Source organism: Tiliqua scincoides, chromosome 1, assembly GCF_035046505.1.
Source record: "Tiliqua scincoides isolate rTilSci1 chromosome 1, rTilSci1.hap2, whole genome shotgun sequence".
Lineage (NCBI taxonomy): Eukaryota > Metazoa > Chordata > Lepidosauria > Squamata > Scincidae > Tiliqua > Tiliqua scincoides.
This window is the reverse complement of record NC_089821.1, coordinates 200,733,792-200,750,150: the sequence shown is the minus strand read 5'-3', so window position 1 is coordinate 200,750,150 and position 16,359 is coordinate 200,733,792. Positions and strand designations below refer to the sequence as shown.

General features: G+C 45.8%; 1 pseudogene; it reads right to left on the bottom strand.

Annotated features, from left to right (window-relative positions):
* Positions 1–1,630: 1,630 nt before the first annotated feature.
* On the bottom strand, positions 1,631–1,750 carry LOC136637719 (5S ribosomal RNA; annotated as a pseudogene).
* Positions 1,751–16,359: the final 14,609 nt, after the last annotated feature.

Genomic DNA, 16,359 nt, shown 5'->3' with positions numbered 1-16,359 from the left:
TCCAGGTGACTGGGGTCCAGAGTATCAGCAAATTAGAGTTTGATGCTGACGGCATTCATCCTGTGCCACACAGAACTTCGGAAAGACCACCAACTTCCGAGATACAAGAGGCCATTCGTGGGTTCAGCCTGAGCGACCCAGTCTACATTCGGAACTATGCAAATGACCCAGCATGGATTCCAGCAACTGTCATTAGAGTCATTGGTCCTGTCTCATATGAGGTTGCCATCCAGGATGGCCGGACTCTCCGCCATCATGTGGACAAGATGCGCTGCCGCCTGGCTGACTCAGCACCCACCATGCCGATTCCAGTCTCTGGTAACCAGCATCAGGTCTTGCCACAGACTGGAGAGGCCATCACTCCTGACGTGTTACTGCGAGAACCAGAGACCTCCCTGGACTTATATGAGCCATCTGATGTCAGTGCACCTATGGGGAGTCCCTCTGCCATAGCTGTGTCAACCCCAGAGCGGACTAAGGAACCAGAGGTCCCGATACCAAAGTCTTGCCGCACCTTGCGAATGTGGGTACAGCCCCGCCACTCTGAGGACTATGTTTGTTAATCTTGAACTGTACTTTGGTGGGGAGGGGTGTTATGTATGCAAGATATGCAGGATTGAAATCCTGCATAACTGATTGGCCCAGACTTATGGCTGGCCAATCAGGTGATGGATCGAAATCCTACCATCCGATTGGCCCTCTAGTTAATGTTTCAATTGCACCAATCATGGGGAGCCTGGGCGGATCTAAAGGGTATAAAAGCCAGAAGTGTTTGCCTTGAGTCAGATTCATTCAGATTCATTGCCAGGTTCTGTTCTGAAGATGGAATAAACATATTGAGCTGTTATCTCTATGCCTTCCTTTATTCGCATGGACCCACTATATAACACTATCCATCTAAACAATAGAGAGGAGGAAACCTATAATTGCCAGGAGCATTTTTGAGCTCTTATTTGTGGTTAATATTTTCCTGTCTCTAAGACAGCCCCTTGGGCCTCCATAACTACTATCAGAATGATGTTTTTGCCACATTTTCATTTCAACTTTAGATTTTTGTAAAGCCTTGCAGTAACAATTCAGGCAGCACCTTCCTAGGGTGAGAAGAAATTATATGATAGGCTCAAGAAGGAAGGTTCTTGCCAGGATGAAGCTGGTTTAGCTGTCATAGGGCAGGAGAGCATAAGAAAAGCCTAGCTGCATTCGATCACAGGTTGATCTAGTCCAGCATCTCGCTTCCCACAGTGCCCAAGCAGGAAGTCCTGAAGCAGGGTCTGGCCACAGTCACCTTCTCTTGACATTGCTCCCCCAGCAATTTTTATTCAGGGGCATATTTCCCCAGAATTTGGAGGCTTTGTTCAGTTACCTCACCTAACAACTATTAATAAAGCTATCTTCCACAAAACAGTGCGTTGAGGTGTTGGTACTGTTTTTATGCCACTCATGTAGTAATGGCTGGACTGTATGTAGGGGTACACTGTCTCTGTATTGGTATATAAAGATGTATTATCTCTATAGTATGTCTCACAGTCCAATTCGAACCCCTGTCACCAGTGCCAATGCAACTGTGCCATGGGGACCCACACTGCCTGCTGGTGGTTGGCAACCTTCAGTCTCGAAAGACTATGGTAAAAGCCTACAGCACCTGGTATTCCCAGGCGGTCTCCCATCCAAGTAGTAACCAGGCCTGACCCTGCTTAGCTTCCAAGATCAGACAAGATTGGGCATGTGCAGGGTAACAGTTGCTGTGGTGGTGGAAACCATCAGGAGGTCTCCTTGAGGTATGGGAACTTTTGTTCCTTTACCTTCAGATAGGCCTCTTGATGACCCATGGACATCTCTGGACCAACTCCACCTCTATAACAGATGTAAGTCCAAGGAGAATAAAAAAGCAACATGGGTCAAATTTCAGGGGATAGTATCTGGCATCTGCTCTTGCCACCAAAATCCACCCCCTCCATGCCACTCCTTCCTCGGTCCCTCCCCCAAACCATCCAGTTACTTCCCCCCTTCCTTCCTCTCCCCACCTACAAAATGCCCCTGCACTGCCCTACCTGCTCTGGTGTGGTGCACAGGCCATGGCAGCATTCCTCTGATGCTCTCACCACTTTGCGGCAGGGGCTTGGAATGGTCCACCAATGATGTGCTGCTCATGCTGTCACTAAGCCATTTACAACAGCAGGACAGAGTCCCACTCTTATAAATGGCTTTGCAACAGTGTGCACAAAACCATGGGACTGAGCGGCCAGTTTCATAAAAAATCTGAGACCTTTAGCCTAAGTGAACATTGTGCTGTTTTACCATTTTATTATCATGCTACCTATTGATATTTTATGGAAATAGCTTTGAAAAACTGCCCAGTTAAAAAAAAAAATAGATATAGAATTTTTTTTTTTTTTTAGATAAATAAGGCATGGTTATTAATCAGTAAACAATTTTTCTCCTGATGTCACTTTCGGACTGAATCTGAAGGCAGACAAAGCTAGGCTAGGCTCTCTCCTAGAAATATTTATTACAGCCCCATCCTAACCAACTTTCCAGCACCAATGCAGCTATGCCAACGGGGTGTGTGCTGCACTCTGTGGTGGGGTGAACAATCATGGAGGGTTTCTCAAGCTAAGGATATGTATGGTTCCTTACCTTGGGGTTGCATCGTGGTTGCATCCGAGTTGGAAAGTTGGTTAGGATTGGGCCTTTACTCTTTTTTAAATTACACTCAGTCTGAGGAAAGAGCCCATTTCATATTTGTATTCAAACAAGCAGCTAGCAATAGAAAACCTTACCAAATATTTGCTTGGTCATTTGCACCCATTATCTCTCGGGTACCAGATGCTGGGAGAAAATTGATGCTCTCGTGATTGACTTGCAAGCTGCACAGAAGCATTGGGTTGGCCATTACGGAAACAGAATCCTGGCTTGACTGTGCTTAACTGTACATTGGACAGTTCTCTATCCTGGGATCTCTCTGCCTGCCTGCTGCTTTCCTTTCTGGTAACTTCCTATCCTGAGTGGGCAGCTAAACTGACAGTGGCCAGTGAGGTGGTGTGCTAAGGCACCCCCAGCACGGCAACTGAGAGGTGCACCTATCCAATCGGTAACTGTGGCTTTGCACGGTACTGGCTGTGCCCAGGAGTGTAGCTAGACCAATGCAAAATCCTAAGTAGTGCAGGCTTCCGAACATATAAGCAGCCCCCCCCCACTCACCCTCAGACTTACACTTGTGTTTGGGGGCCTGCATTACTTAGGACTTTGCGCACTACAGCTATACTCCTGTAGCACCTCCCGCCTCCACTGCCACCTCCTGGTGCCAATATCTAAGGGTTGAATGCCCTGCCCTCCTTTGATGCCACACCATTGCTGCTGCCATTTTTGTCTAGTGCACTGCCTCACTGGCTGTCACAGAGCCAAACTGCGCCATTGCCTTTGAATCACTTCTTCTATTTTCCTTGTAGGATTTTTTTTTTTTAATAAACTGCTTTTTGCTGCTTTCAGTTGATACACAGCAGGAAATCTTCTATGGATCATTATAACTCACAAAGGAAACAAGGCAGAGATCAAAGGACCCAAAGATAATACCGAACTCAGTGATGGAAAATAGGCTCAGGGAATAAGTAAAAGTTCCTGGACTCAATTTGGAAACATATCCACAGGTTCAGCAAAGAAACTTCCCCAACCCATGCTGGCTTTGACCTAGTTCTCTTAGTATGTTTCAGCTGTGCAAAGTGTTCAGTGATCAGTATCTTTCAAGCTGTGCTCATTTATTGATCTTCAGCCTGATAACATTTAAATGGACATACAGTCTTGAAGAGAGAGAAAAAAAGATAGAGACAAGATCATTGACAAGCCTTTCATGCTAACTGGGGGCAGGAATTATTATTTTTTCCTTTAAAGAGTATATTCCCAAAAGATAAGCCATTGCCTGAAACAGACTCTGTGAAGCTGCTTATAACCATTGAATTTTCAAGTTGATGAGAACCCCCATTTATGTAATATTATTGCAAGTTTATGCCGAGACTGTAGATTTTGCTTGGAATAACCCCCCATGGAATAATTCAATGTTTGCAATATATTCTTCTTCAGTATATATACCAAAGGAAGAGGGGATAGGCAGGTGCTAAAATGCACATTTTAAAATTCATGGATTTCAGCAAATAAAACTATTGCTGGTTGAGCAGCTGTCTTAACTATAGTGGTTTACATTCTCTGAGGGTCTGTCAAACTGGCAAAAAACAAAAAGGCTGGAACCTATAATCCAAATATTCATCTCTACATACTCCTACAATATAAAGTGTTTTGTGCCCCAATCCTAACCCCCTTTCCCTACTGGCATAACTAGCTTTACACTGAAAGAGGCTACTTTATGGCTGTCACAAAGCAGCCTGTGCTGACAAGCACAGAAGGCCCACTGGCAGGGAGGTCACAAGGGACTCCGGCATGCTGGTAGATCTATAGGCACCTGTTAAAGCAAGTAAGTCCATTCCAGGAGTTGGTGGGAGGTGGGGAGGGGGTTGAATGGGGTGGGGATATGGCGGATCAGGCCCAAGAGGGGGCACATATTGAATCCTGAGCCCCTTCCTAGGCCTGATCCATCTGCGTGGAGCAATGTAGACAGCATTTGAGCCAGGCCAGGTCCGTGTTGCCCCACAGAGGTTGCTGGGATTTACCTCAAGTCCTCCAGAATCTGAAGATCCCCCACAAGATGCAGCGGAGGCCAAACCACTGCTGCTCCATTAGTTAAGATTGGGCTGGCTGGGGTTGTTTGGGGGTGGGGGTTGGATAAAATGGCATAAATTACCTTGAACAGTCAGGCAGATTACCATATAAGCGATGAAAGAAAATAAATGTTGAAGATTGCAACTGTTTACTGGTCAATGTTACTATATGGCTAGACTGAGGGGAAAATATCAAAAGCAATTTGAAACCAGTGCTAATGGCTTGTGAGAAAAGCAAAAGTGGTGAATCCCAATTGTGAACCTAAAGCATAATTTCAGCTCCCACTCCATTGACCTTGGTCTTTGGTTGCGTAGCTTGACTGAAGTCAGTGTAACAAAATTAGTCTTTGAATTGAGGTGGCTAAAATGATGATGAATGTTGTACTTTGAAATTCATTAGCTTTCATCGTACATTAGTAGCATTCGTTGTGGGCTTCTCCCTTTCAAGCACAACATTTCTATGCAATTAGGGAGCTTTGAAAATAGTCACAGACTCTCAGACATAAAAGAATGACAAATGATCCCCTAAGTAAATGGAGTAAGACGCTAAAGTCACGCAGTGGGATTCCTAAACTTCTTCCTTAGGTATTTTAGCTTTTTCTTTTGTAAGGAAGAAAAAAAGGCAGTGCTGTTTTCTGCAGAGAACTGCAAGGAGGTTGTTCAGGAGACAATCCAGTAAGGTACAGCTAGATTTTACATTGTAAGATGGGGGTGCGGTAGGGTTAGGCATGATTGTTTCTTTGTCCCAGTAGTCTTGGGTGTATCCTGAAATCTGTGTCTAACACCTTGTGAAGTTCATCAACTTAAGCCTGCGTATCTCGTTCATCTTTATACAGTCCCACAAACTGCACACTTTGTGGCTCTTATACCAGGTGACACCCCTGCCTATTTTTCAGTCTTACTTACACTTCAGTTGATGAAGGGTTTTGGAAAACTCAAAAGTTTTCCTTCCCATGACTTATTTTGGTTGGACCTAATGCCAGTATTCCCAGAGTGAGGCTTTTGAAACTAGTGCAGGGTTATATAAAGACTTAGAATAGGTATTCCTTTTGTTTGTTCATTTGATTTATATTCCGCCTTTCTCCTTGAAGGGCACCCAAGGTGGCTTACAAAAGTACTAAAATACATATAACAAACTATAAAAAAACATAATAATAAATACAGATTTTGCTGGCATAAGTCCAAAGAGTGTAAAGGAGAGGGTAGGAGAGAAGGAACAGGGAAAGAGGGCAGGGATTAGGCTGGGCTGGCACAGATCAGGTGCTGGATGGGGATGGATCTCAGTGGCAGTAGTATCTGCAAGATCCTTTCCTCTCCATCACAGGCCTGACGTGCACCTTTGCCCTAACTGATCTATGGCAGCAAAAGAGCTGGTGCAGATCTGAGTGGGCCCATAGGGGACCTTGGAGAGGCGAGGTAAGTAAATCTCTTCATCACTTACCTCTCCCAGCTAGTCTGGTCCTCAGGGGACCAGGGGATGCAGCAGATGCTGTGTCAGTGTTCCTGCACTGTGCAGGCCGGCCCTGGAGAGGATTGGGCTGTACTTTTCTCAAAGTAGAATGTCTATGACCATAAAAACCTGGAGAAAGGAAAGTACATACAGTGTACCGTATTTCTCAAAACTGACCACAGAGCAAGGTAGGAAAAGGCAGGCCTACCACAGTTTGCTTCTCAGCTACTCCTGTGAAAATCGTGCTACGTGCAATCAAACAGCAACTTGGATGATTATTTCAATCTCAGCATGATTCTTCTATCTCGGTCATAAAATTTGGGAGCTCTTTCGTATTTGTTACCAATGAAGTATCCAAAATGCTGGAGGGTTGAATTTTTCATTTGAATATGAGCTTCATGCTTTGATTAACAGCAGCGTAAAGCTGGGATATAAATTTGTTTCAGATAAAATAAGATGAGAAATGCCAAAATATCCAACTCTTAGAGTGATTTACTACAGATCTAATTGGGCCATAGCGTCAAGTTGTATTTTATTTGAGCACTCACTTCAAAAGTCTGCTTGAGATGTCTAGCACTTTGAATGCTCCTGGAGATCTGGTATTAGAAAATTATATATCAAGTGAAATTGAAAAAAAAATTAATTTCTCTAATGCAAGTTTTACCCTGTACTTCATCAAGGTAAAATAAGACTTTATGCAGGAAGGGTTGAAGTGACTTTATACAGTTAGGGCCCAATCCTAACTAATACCCCAATCCTGAGCTGCCTGGTGCACAAGGCTGCAGTGGCACCAAAACAGCTGCCGCAGCATCCTGAATACACCAGGCAGCCACCGGCAGTTTGTCGGGGAAGGGGACATTTGTCCCCTTCCTCCAGCTAAGATAAACTGCCCCACAATTGGGCTAACTGCACAGGCTTTTTAGCCAGTGCAAAGTAGAGCAGCTCCATGTCAGGCTGGGAGCCCCAAAAGGGGCTATGGATCCAGGGGAGCTGAGCTCCGCCAGTCCTGTCCCACTCCCTCCCCTGCCACACCTTCTCCCTGCCCTCCCCCCACACCGGAATGTCTCCCCCCACACCCCCACTTACCTCTCTGCTGCCTGGTGCTCACCCAGAGCGCTGGGCAGCAGTCGCCCATCCTCCTCCTGGCACTGACTCAATGCGGACTCACGCTGAGCCAGTGCTCATGCTAGCTAGGCAGTAAGTGTTGCTGATGTGCCTTATGGCACATTGCGTGCCAGCCCTGAGCCGGTGTGTGCACAGTTCAGGATCAGGCCCTAACTCCCCCAGCAAAGTTATTGGACTTTGCACAAAGAAAAGAAAAACATTTCTGGATGGACAAAGGAGGTTTGGAACTTCTCATTAGATATTCAACATCATTTCTTGAACTTGGCTATGTCCTTTCAGGAACAGACAAAAGCTTGATTGCTCTCCATTTGGAGAAGTTCCTGAGGGATGAAAGGCATGGCAGGGTCTGTGCTGCATCCAAGCTCTGGTCACTGATTGGAAAGACTTCTTGGCATAGGAATCTGAAAAGATTTTTCAATAACCTGGCCACTGGGCATTTTGAAACTTCATTCATTGCGCAGTAGGACTTCTGTTTGCAGCAATGATCTATCAGGATGGATGGACACCCAAATTTGCAAGACCATGGAGGAAAGGAGATACACAGATGATCCACAACACTGCAGCCCTCCTTCCCTATGATGAACCTATCATAAAATTAGTACATTTTATGTTTACTTTGGTATGATTCTCATGGTTTGGGCACTGTCACCATTCACTCTGCAGCCTTTCTGTTTGTTGGAGTTGGTGGAACTCCTTCTGCAGTCCAGAAGGGGTCAAGCTATGACCCAGTGACTCTGACCTTTCTACCTGTTCTCTCTGTGATCCTTGTGGGGTGTGGCCCTAACCCTTTATTCTTCCCTTCACCTCTGAGCACTTCCTCTTGTCCTCTGACCACCAACTTGTTAAGATGTGCACACCAGGGCTCTGACGCCCAGGCCATCTTGAGCACAAGGCATGCAGGGCGAGGCAGCTCCAAGGCCTTGCTATCTCTAAGTAATAGCTGAACCTCTGATCCTAATCAGATGCTGTAAATATACACTCAATGGAACTGTAAGTAAATAACTTCTTTTTTTGCAACTTTAACAAGGCATTGTCTCTTTGTCTTTTTATTGAATAGCAGTCAGCCGGGTGAGGGAGGTTCCCTGGGGTGATACCCAAAGGGGGGGTCTGCTGCTCAAGCTACTCTGCTTCCTCCCCCCCCCCAAGAGGAAACTATTTTTAATTTCCTCCTTCCTATGTTTACTTTGGTATGATTCTCATGGTTTGGGCATTGTCACCACTCGCTCTGCAGCCTTTCTGTTGAACCATTTTAGAAATGGGCTATGTCAGAATGCCAATGCAAGGGAGGGCACCAGGATTCAGGTCTCTTGTTATCTGGTGTGCTCCCTGGGGCATTTGGTGGGTCGCTGTGAGATACAGGAAGCTGGACTAGATGGGCCTATGGCCTGATCCAGTGGGGCTGTTCTTATGTTCTTATAACCTTATAAAAGATGCCAGACGAAAGAGAGGAATGCAAATCGGGTTCAATCATCAGTCCAGCCAAGGGGAAAAAAAGCAGTTTCCTTGGCTGGAAGCTCTTTCTTTTCTTCCTCCAGCCATCCAGAAAGAAAACAGGGAGAGCCCACTAGGACCTGTGAGAACTGCAAGGTCCCGCTGGCGGTCCCATCCGCCACATACAATCAGATAAGGTCAGTTATTAATCAGAAATCTTTAGCTTTTTCTGTTGTTTCGGGGTTTGTATTTTTTACGCCATACTATTGCATTATAAGTTCATTCAAAACCCTGCGGTAAACTCTGAGGTAAACAATGCATGTGTGAAATTCCGCAGCATTTCAGTACCATCTGTCTGATTGTGGAATTAACCCCTTTTTGCCAAATTCCATTCTCTTTATTTTTCTCTTGCTCATTTGGCTCTGTTATCTTTTAATAAACCTTTTCTATTCACCTTGAGTATGCCTTGTTCTGGGAAATGCAATGGATTGTCACATTTCCGTGCTCTACAGGCACTCCTGTGAGAGTGATTTTGATAGTGACCCCTGACATTCAGTATTTTTTGGGGGAGGGGGTTCTGCCCAGGGATCCCCTCTGGCTAGCCTGATTTCCTGGGCTGGTGGCAGTAGATTCTATCTACTAAGGCTTTCCTTCAGCAAGTTGTGTGTCCAAAAAGGGATGAGAGAGAAACAGGAAGGGAGTAAGCATGCTATCCACTACTAGATCAACGATTTTCAGCCTTTTTCATCTCATGACACACTGACAAAGCACAAAAATTGTCAAGGCACACCATCAGGTTTTTGATAATTGACAAGGCACACCATGCTGCCAATGGGGGGCTCACATCTTCCATTGGCCCTACTAATAAATGACCTTTACCCAAATTCCTGTGGCACACCTTTGAATTACTCGTGGCACACCAGTGTGCCATGGCACAGTGGTTGAAAATGGCTGCACTAGATGCTACTGCCTTAGATCAGTATGTGATTGCTGACAGCCCCTCTCTGGACCCTGTAAGGCTCTTAATAAATTAAGTTTCAAAATCCCCAGTGACCGGGTCAGTGGACAGTCTTTTCAGATTCTTATGCCAAGAAATCTCTCCCATCAGCAACCAGAGCCTGGATGCAGCCCATGACCTCTCCTAAGAGTTCAGCAGAACATGGCCTCCTTGCAGAGCAAAGTCCTGCCTAGTTCCCAGAAATCAATATGGAGTTAATTGAGGCTGCACACATGTTAGGAAAAAGAGGATGCCACAGTAGTGGTAGCGAGCCACTGGTACTGCCACCATTTGTGGTGGCAGTTTCACAATGGCCAATGACAGCATGATGTGCATTCTGGCATACAACTGTTTAAAACAGCAGAATAGTGTTCTACTATCATAAATAGTTGGGTAGGATCAAACTTGGTTTAGTTTCCCAGATTTCTCTGGGAAAAGAGAAATGAGAATTATTTGCTGAAATCTAGCAGTGTGCTCAGCATTCCGCATCACCAAGAAAATGAGCAAAGTTCATAAGGCTCTCTAGCCACCATATTCACAATTTGAACTAGTGACACAAAATCACACACACCCAGTTCTGGGTTGATTATGTGGTTCATCGTCTTGTGCTTATTTCATTCAAATGAGGATGCCCTTAATGTTTAAACAAATAAAACCATACAGTCCAAATCGTAGATCTTCCCTACAATATTCTAGTGTCTTATGTGTATAATTTTGACATGTTGACTTAAAGCTTGAAACGTTGCACAGCTGCTGTGCACATTGTATATTAAAATATTCTGGTCAGACGTTCAACTTGGGTAATCTTGTTAACTTAAAATGCAAGATGGCGGCCAAAATTTCTACCAAATATATAAATATGCAAAATGCTGATATCTTTGCTAAGTTTTTTTTTTTTTTTTTTTTTGTGCTGGAATAGTGGCAACATAGGAGTTTTGGATGGAAAAAAAATCCATTAATGGCTCATTTAAACAGGCCACACTAGCAGTCTCCACCACAGTTCAAGATCGTCAATAAACTGGTGGCTGTAAATACAGTAACATGGGAGTTTACTTATCATTGCATCATTTTTTTTTTAAATTGAAATCTAATTTAGTTTCTATTTCATGTTGGGAAAGACAAATAAAATGCTCACAACATTTAGCATTCACAGAGCTGGAAGTTAACAGCAGGACAGTGAAAATGGACTCTTACAGCCCAATAGTTCCACAGCTCCAGTGGTGCCAAAATGGCAGCTGCCAGATCCTATCAGTGGCGCTCTCTTCAGGGGAAGGAAGTGTTTGCTCCCTTACCCCAGGTAGACAGCAGCAGGCAGTAATGGGTCTCCTTGGTTCTGTGCCTGCATTTGAGCACGTGCAGAGCTAAGGAGTCCTGTATTGGGCTGCCCGGGCCAGGAGGGAGGATATGATATGGTGGCAGAGCCTGCAACCATCTCCACCCCCCTCCTGGGCCTGATCATCCCCTTCCTCTGCTCTCTCTCCACACCGTTCCACCCACTCCCTGTCTCCCTCTGCCCTAAAAATACTCACCACCAGCTGGTGCTGGAAGAACCCCAGACTGCCATCCACTGAGGTGCAGCACCCTCTCCTCCCCCAGTGCCATAAGCATGCCTTACGCACATTTACAACACCTGATGCACTGCTGGAGCTCAGCCCCAGTGTTGAAGGCCCATAGGATTGGACTCTTAGTGCCCTTACAGTAGCTGAAAGATTTGTATTAGAACTTTGGAAGGAAAAGTTCCCTCCTATTACTACTCAATGGATTGAGAGGGCTTTCCAACTTTATCAACATTTGGACAAATGGATTATAGAAGATAATTATTAACTGGCATATTTTTGGATAACTGGAAATCTTTCTTAATGTATACGTATAATGTATTCGTTGTTTATGAAGCATGGTTTATAGTGTGCATTGCTGGAATTTTTCTATATGTTCCTATATCTTATCACATACACACTACACACATTTAATTCTTGTTGTTTTGTCTGTGCTGGTGTTATTTTATTTCAGTGTATTTTTTTCTCTTTTTGCACAAAAATAAAAAATAAAATTAAAAACTGCCTTCACAGAGTTCACTGTACTGGCAAAGAGAAGTGTACTCAAGCATTCTAACAGAAGTGTTTTCTCTTCCGTGTTCAGAGTGCTTGAAATTCTCATCTCTTTTATCCACACTATAAGCACCCAAAGGGATGAAGCACCCAATGACCTATCCTGAGCTCTCTGTCTCACTGAGTGGGGATTCAGACCTGAGTTTCTCACATCCAAATGAATACAGTGTGATGAGGGGGTAAGCATTTTTTTTTATTTGAGTTCATTGGCGTTTGGTGTTTATGCCCCTGTTCATTTCATCACCCATTAGTAAAAATTCCATTTGTTTTGGACAAACCCGCCCCATTGATCTCCCTCCACTGATGTTCAAAGAGGGGCAGAGAATACATCATAGCACGACGGAGCACTGAAAACGAGTGTCAGATCTCATCCCAATAGTTGCTGGCTGGTGGCTGCCATGCTTTCCTGGGGAATTGTGAGAAAACAAACATGGAGGCGGTAGCGTAGCTAGAGGGAGTGCAAAACACTAAGTTTTGCATGGCACCTCACTGCAGCGTGCAAATGCCCCTCCCCCTCTGACCCATTCCGGGCCACTAGAGCAAAGTGCCATACAAAACTTAGTGTTCTGTATCCCCTCTAGCTATTCTATTGCATGGAGGCTGATGCTAGGAAAAGCCCTTAAACTGGTTTTTAAAAAATGGAAAAAATATTTCCATTTTTCTACCGGCTCATGGCATGAAACCCCACCCCCCACACACACTGTAACGCCTTTCTTATGGATGATACATGTGGATATAATCCTGAAGCATGTATGACAGCAACTGTTACCCTGCGCATGCCCAATATCGTCTGATCTTGGAAGCTAAGCAGGGTCAGGCCTGGTTAGTACTTGGATGGGAGACCGCCCGGGAATACCGGGTGCTGTAGGCTTATACCATAGTCTTTCGAGACTGAAGGTTGCCAACCATTTGTTCAGGGAAGTGCTTGGTATAGAAATGGGATAGTTCCACACATCTCTTCAGTTGCTTCTCTTAGGTGTTAAGAGTATAGAAGGTTTTCTACAATGAAGTATATATGAAATAGAGCTCTTTAAGAGCCCAATCCACTTAAGGCACTGTTGTCTTCGATGGCTCCACATCAGACCCTTTTGACATCCGAAGCGGAGTGAAGCAGGGCTGTGTTCTTGCACCAACCTTGTTTGGGATTTTCTTCGCTGTCCTGCTGAAGCAGGCCTTTGGAACTGCAACAGAAGGCATCTATCTCCGGACCAGATCAGACGGAAAGCTCTTCAACCTCTCCAGACTGAGAGCAAAATCCAAAGTCCAGCTGAAATGTCTGCGTGACTTCCTCTTTGCCGACGATGCAGCTGTCACTACCCACTCTGCCAAAGATCTCCAGCAGCTCATGGATCGTTTTAGCAAGGCCTGCCAAGATTTTGGACTGACAATCAGCCTGAAGAAAACACAGGTCATGGTTCAGGATGTGGACTCACCTCCCTGCATTACAATCTCTGAGCATGAACTGGAGGTTGTCCATGACTTTGTGTACCTTGGCTCAACGATCTCCGACACTCATTCTCTCGATACTGAGCTAAACAAGCGCATCGGTAAAGCAGCTACCACGTTTTCCAGACTCACAAAGAGAGTCTGGTCCAACAAGAAGCTGACGGAACATACCAAGATCCAGGTCTACAGAGCTTGCGTCCTGAGTACACTTCTGTACTGCAGCGAGTCATGGACTCTTCGCTCACAACAGGAGAGGAAACTGAGCGCTTTCCACATGCGCTGCCTCCGACGCATCCTCGGCATCACCTGGCAGGACAAAGTTCCAAACAACACAGTCCTGGAACGTGCTGGAATCCCTAGCATGTATTCACTGCTGAAACAGAGACGCCTGCGTTGGCTTGGTCATGTCGTGAGAATGGATGATGGCCGGATCCCAAAGGATCTCCTCTATGGAGAACTCGTGCAAGGAAAGCGCCCTACAGGTAGACCACAGCTGCAATACAAGGACATCTGCAAGAGGGATCTGAAGGCCTTAGGGATGGACCTCAACAAGTGGGAAACCCTGGCCTCTGAGCGGCCCGCTTGGAGGCAGGCTGTGCAGCATGGCCTTTCCCAGTTTGAAGAGACACTTTGCCAACAGTTTGAGGCTAAGAGGCAAAGAAGGAAGGCCCATAGCCAGGGAGACAGACCAGGGACAGACTGCACTTGCTCCCGGTGTGGAAGGGATTGTCACTCCCGGATTGGCCTTTTCAGCCACACTAGACGCTGTGCCAGAACCACCTTTCAGAGCGCGATACCATAGTCTTTCGAGACTGAAGGTTGCCAATACAAAAAGAGCCCAATCCTGAGCTTGGCGCTCCGGCTTTCTGCCAGGGTGCACTGTCTGCACCTTATGGTTTCTGCCTTATGGCATGTTTGCGAGGCTTACCACCGGGCTAGCACCCGTGCTAGCCCAGTGCTGACTGGCACTGGGCTGGCGCTGGGCTAGCGCCAGCTGGGCACCCAACCTCTGCTGCTCAGCGGTCTCATGGACTGCCGAGCCACAAAGAGGAAAGCGAGGGCGGGGGGAGAGGTGAGGAGGAGGCATGATGCGGCGGGCGTTGGCAGGTGGAGGGTGGAGAGAGGACAGGGAGGAGGCATGATGGGTAGATGGGGACAGGGTGAGGGCTGGTGGGAGGCATGCTGGGGGAGGGAGCAGGGAGGCAGAGAGGTGGGTCTGCCTACACGGCACCCTACACAAACACCTTTACCTTACCACCGACTTTGGTCAACCTGGGGCGAAAGTCCCCTTCTCCTGAGGCACCGCCCACGGCAGCGCAAGGTGCGCAGGATGCAGCGGCAGCCATTTTTGTTGACGCCAAGCTGGGTGCCCCGGGCAGTTCAGGATTGGGCTGTAAAATGTCTGTATTTTTTTTTTTTTTTAGTCACCCTACATTTCAGTAATCCAAAACAGAGTATTAGGCAAGTTTCTGGCCTTCTAAATCAGCCCAATCCTAAGAGGCATTTCAGCAGCATAATGTGCTTTACGGCATCATGAATGCTGATCAGGAAGCATGCGTGGCCTATGCGCTTCTGGACCACTGCTGCAAATGCCACAGAGGACCTCACATACAGCAGCTGAAGGCCACTGCCTTTGGTAAGCAGGCAGAGTGGATGTAATGGGGTTGGATGTGGGAACATCGGGGTAGAACAAGGGGAGGGCTGGGGGTATGCTGGAGGCAGGAGGGGTGGCACTTAGCGCTGGCATCTTGCCTCAGATGCCCTCTGGAGTAAGCAAACATACCCCTTTTGTCACCTTGAACTTGCACTGGGTTAAGAGCTGGTGCAGGTCCTAGTAGATCCCTTGGTGATTACAGGACTTATGGGGGAGTAAGAGAAAATATTTTCCCTTTCCCCTTCCAACCCCACTGTTTTGGCACAGTTGCGTCCTATGGAGGGAGAAAGCTAGGAATGGGCCCTTAGTAACTAGGAAACTCCAATAACTGTACTGTCGTTTATATGATAATTTCCTCTTGCAAACTCAAAATGGCAAATTTTAAGTTTGCCATTGCAGGCATCGCCTCGGAAGGTGTCTTTGCTTTCAGCTTTGTCTGCAAACCCCTGCTTTAATGAACTGGTTCATGGCCATGCTGTGAAAGTGTCATTGCTGACACATTAAGGGCTGCCAGTTACAGCCACATCCAGTCAAACTATGTATTAATACCATCCCTAACTGCAACTCTATAAATGTTGTTTACAATGGTATTTATCCTGTCCAGAACACAAACAGCAGCTGTAAGCGGTCCCATTGATTGAAAGGGGGCTGACAGCTTTTGATCAATGGTCTTGGTGCCCTCTTTTAATTGCCCACTGGCAGAAGACACGGGCATTTATTATCTCTTTAAATACTCATCCAAACAAACTACTGAAAAATAGGGGAGAAAGTTAATGTTGTCAGCCTTTATTGAAGCCTGTACTTCCTGGGAAAGGGAAGAAGAGGTCTAGTTAATAGGGCACAGATGGGCCAGTAACACCATGATTTAATTCCTCTTTCACTCACCAACCCAGAGGGAAATGATCATCAAATTATACTGCATGTTATATGCAGAAATCTATTCTGGGTCTCAGGCAGTAGAGATGTTATATCATTAGATGCTGTAGCAATAGCCTCTTGACACCACTGATGAACAAGCTGCCTTAGATGGGTGATGTATCAATTGTTCTCTGGTGCCTATAATTGAAATGGCACCATTGGCACAAGTTGTTCTGGGTGGATACCAGCCTTGGGCTCTTCAAGGTTTTTAAGAACAAGAATGGAGGTAGGACTTGCATAAATGAAAAGAGTACAGGCTTCAAGGTGATTCTTTCTTAACACGGTCTCTTTGCGTCCATTACAGCCTCTTGACCTCCACTCTATCCTGTCACTGCCAGTGCCTCTGTACTTTTCAGCCTTTCTCCAAAACACACTCTTTATTGCTGATAAATAATCCATTCTAATCTGTTTGCTTCTTACATCGAGTATTTGAGGTGTATAAATGAGAGAACCTATTAGGTGCTCAGGTAGCATGGTGAAGGACACACTACAGCCATTTGAAGAGTGATTAATGGGAAATA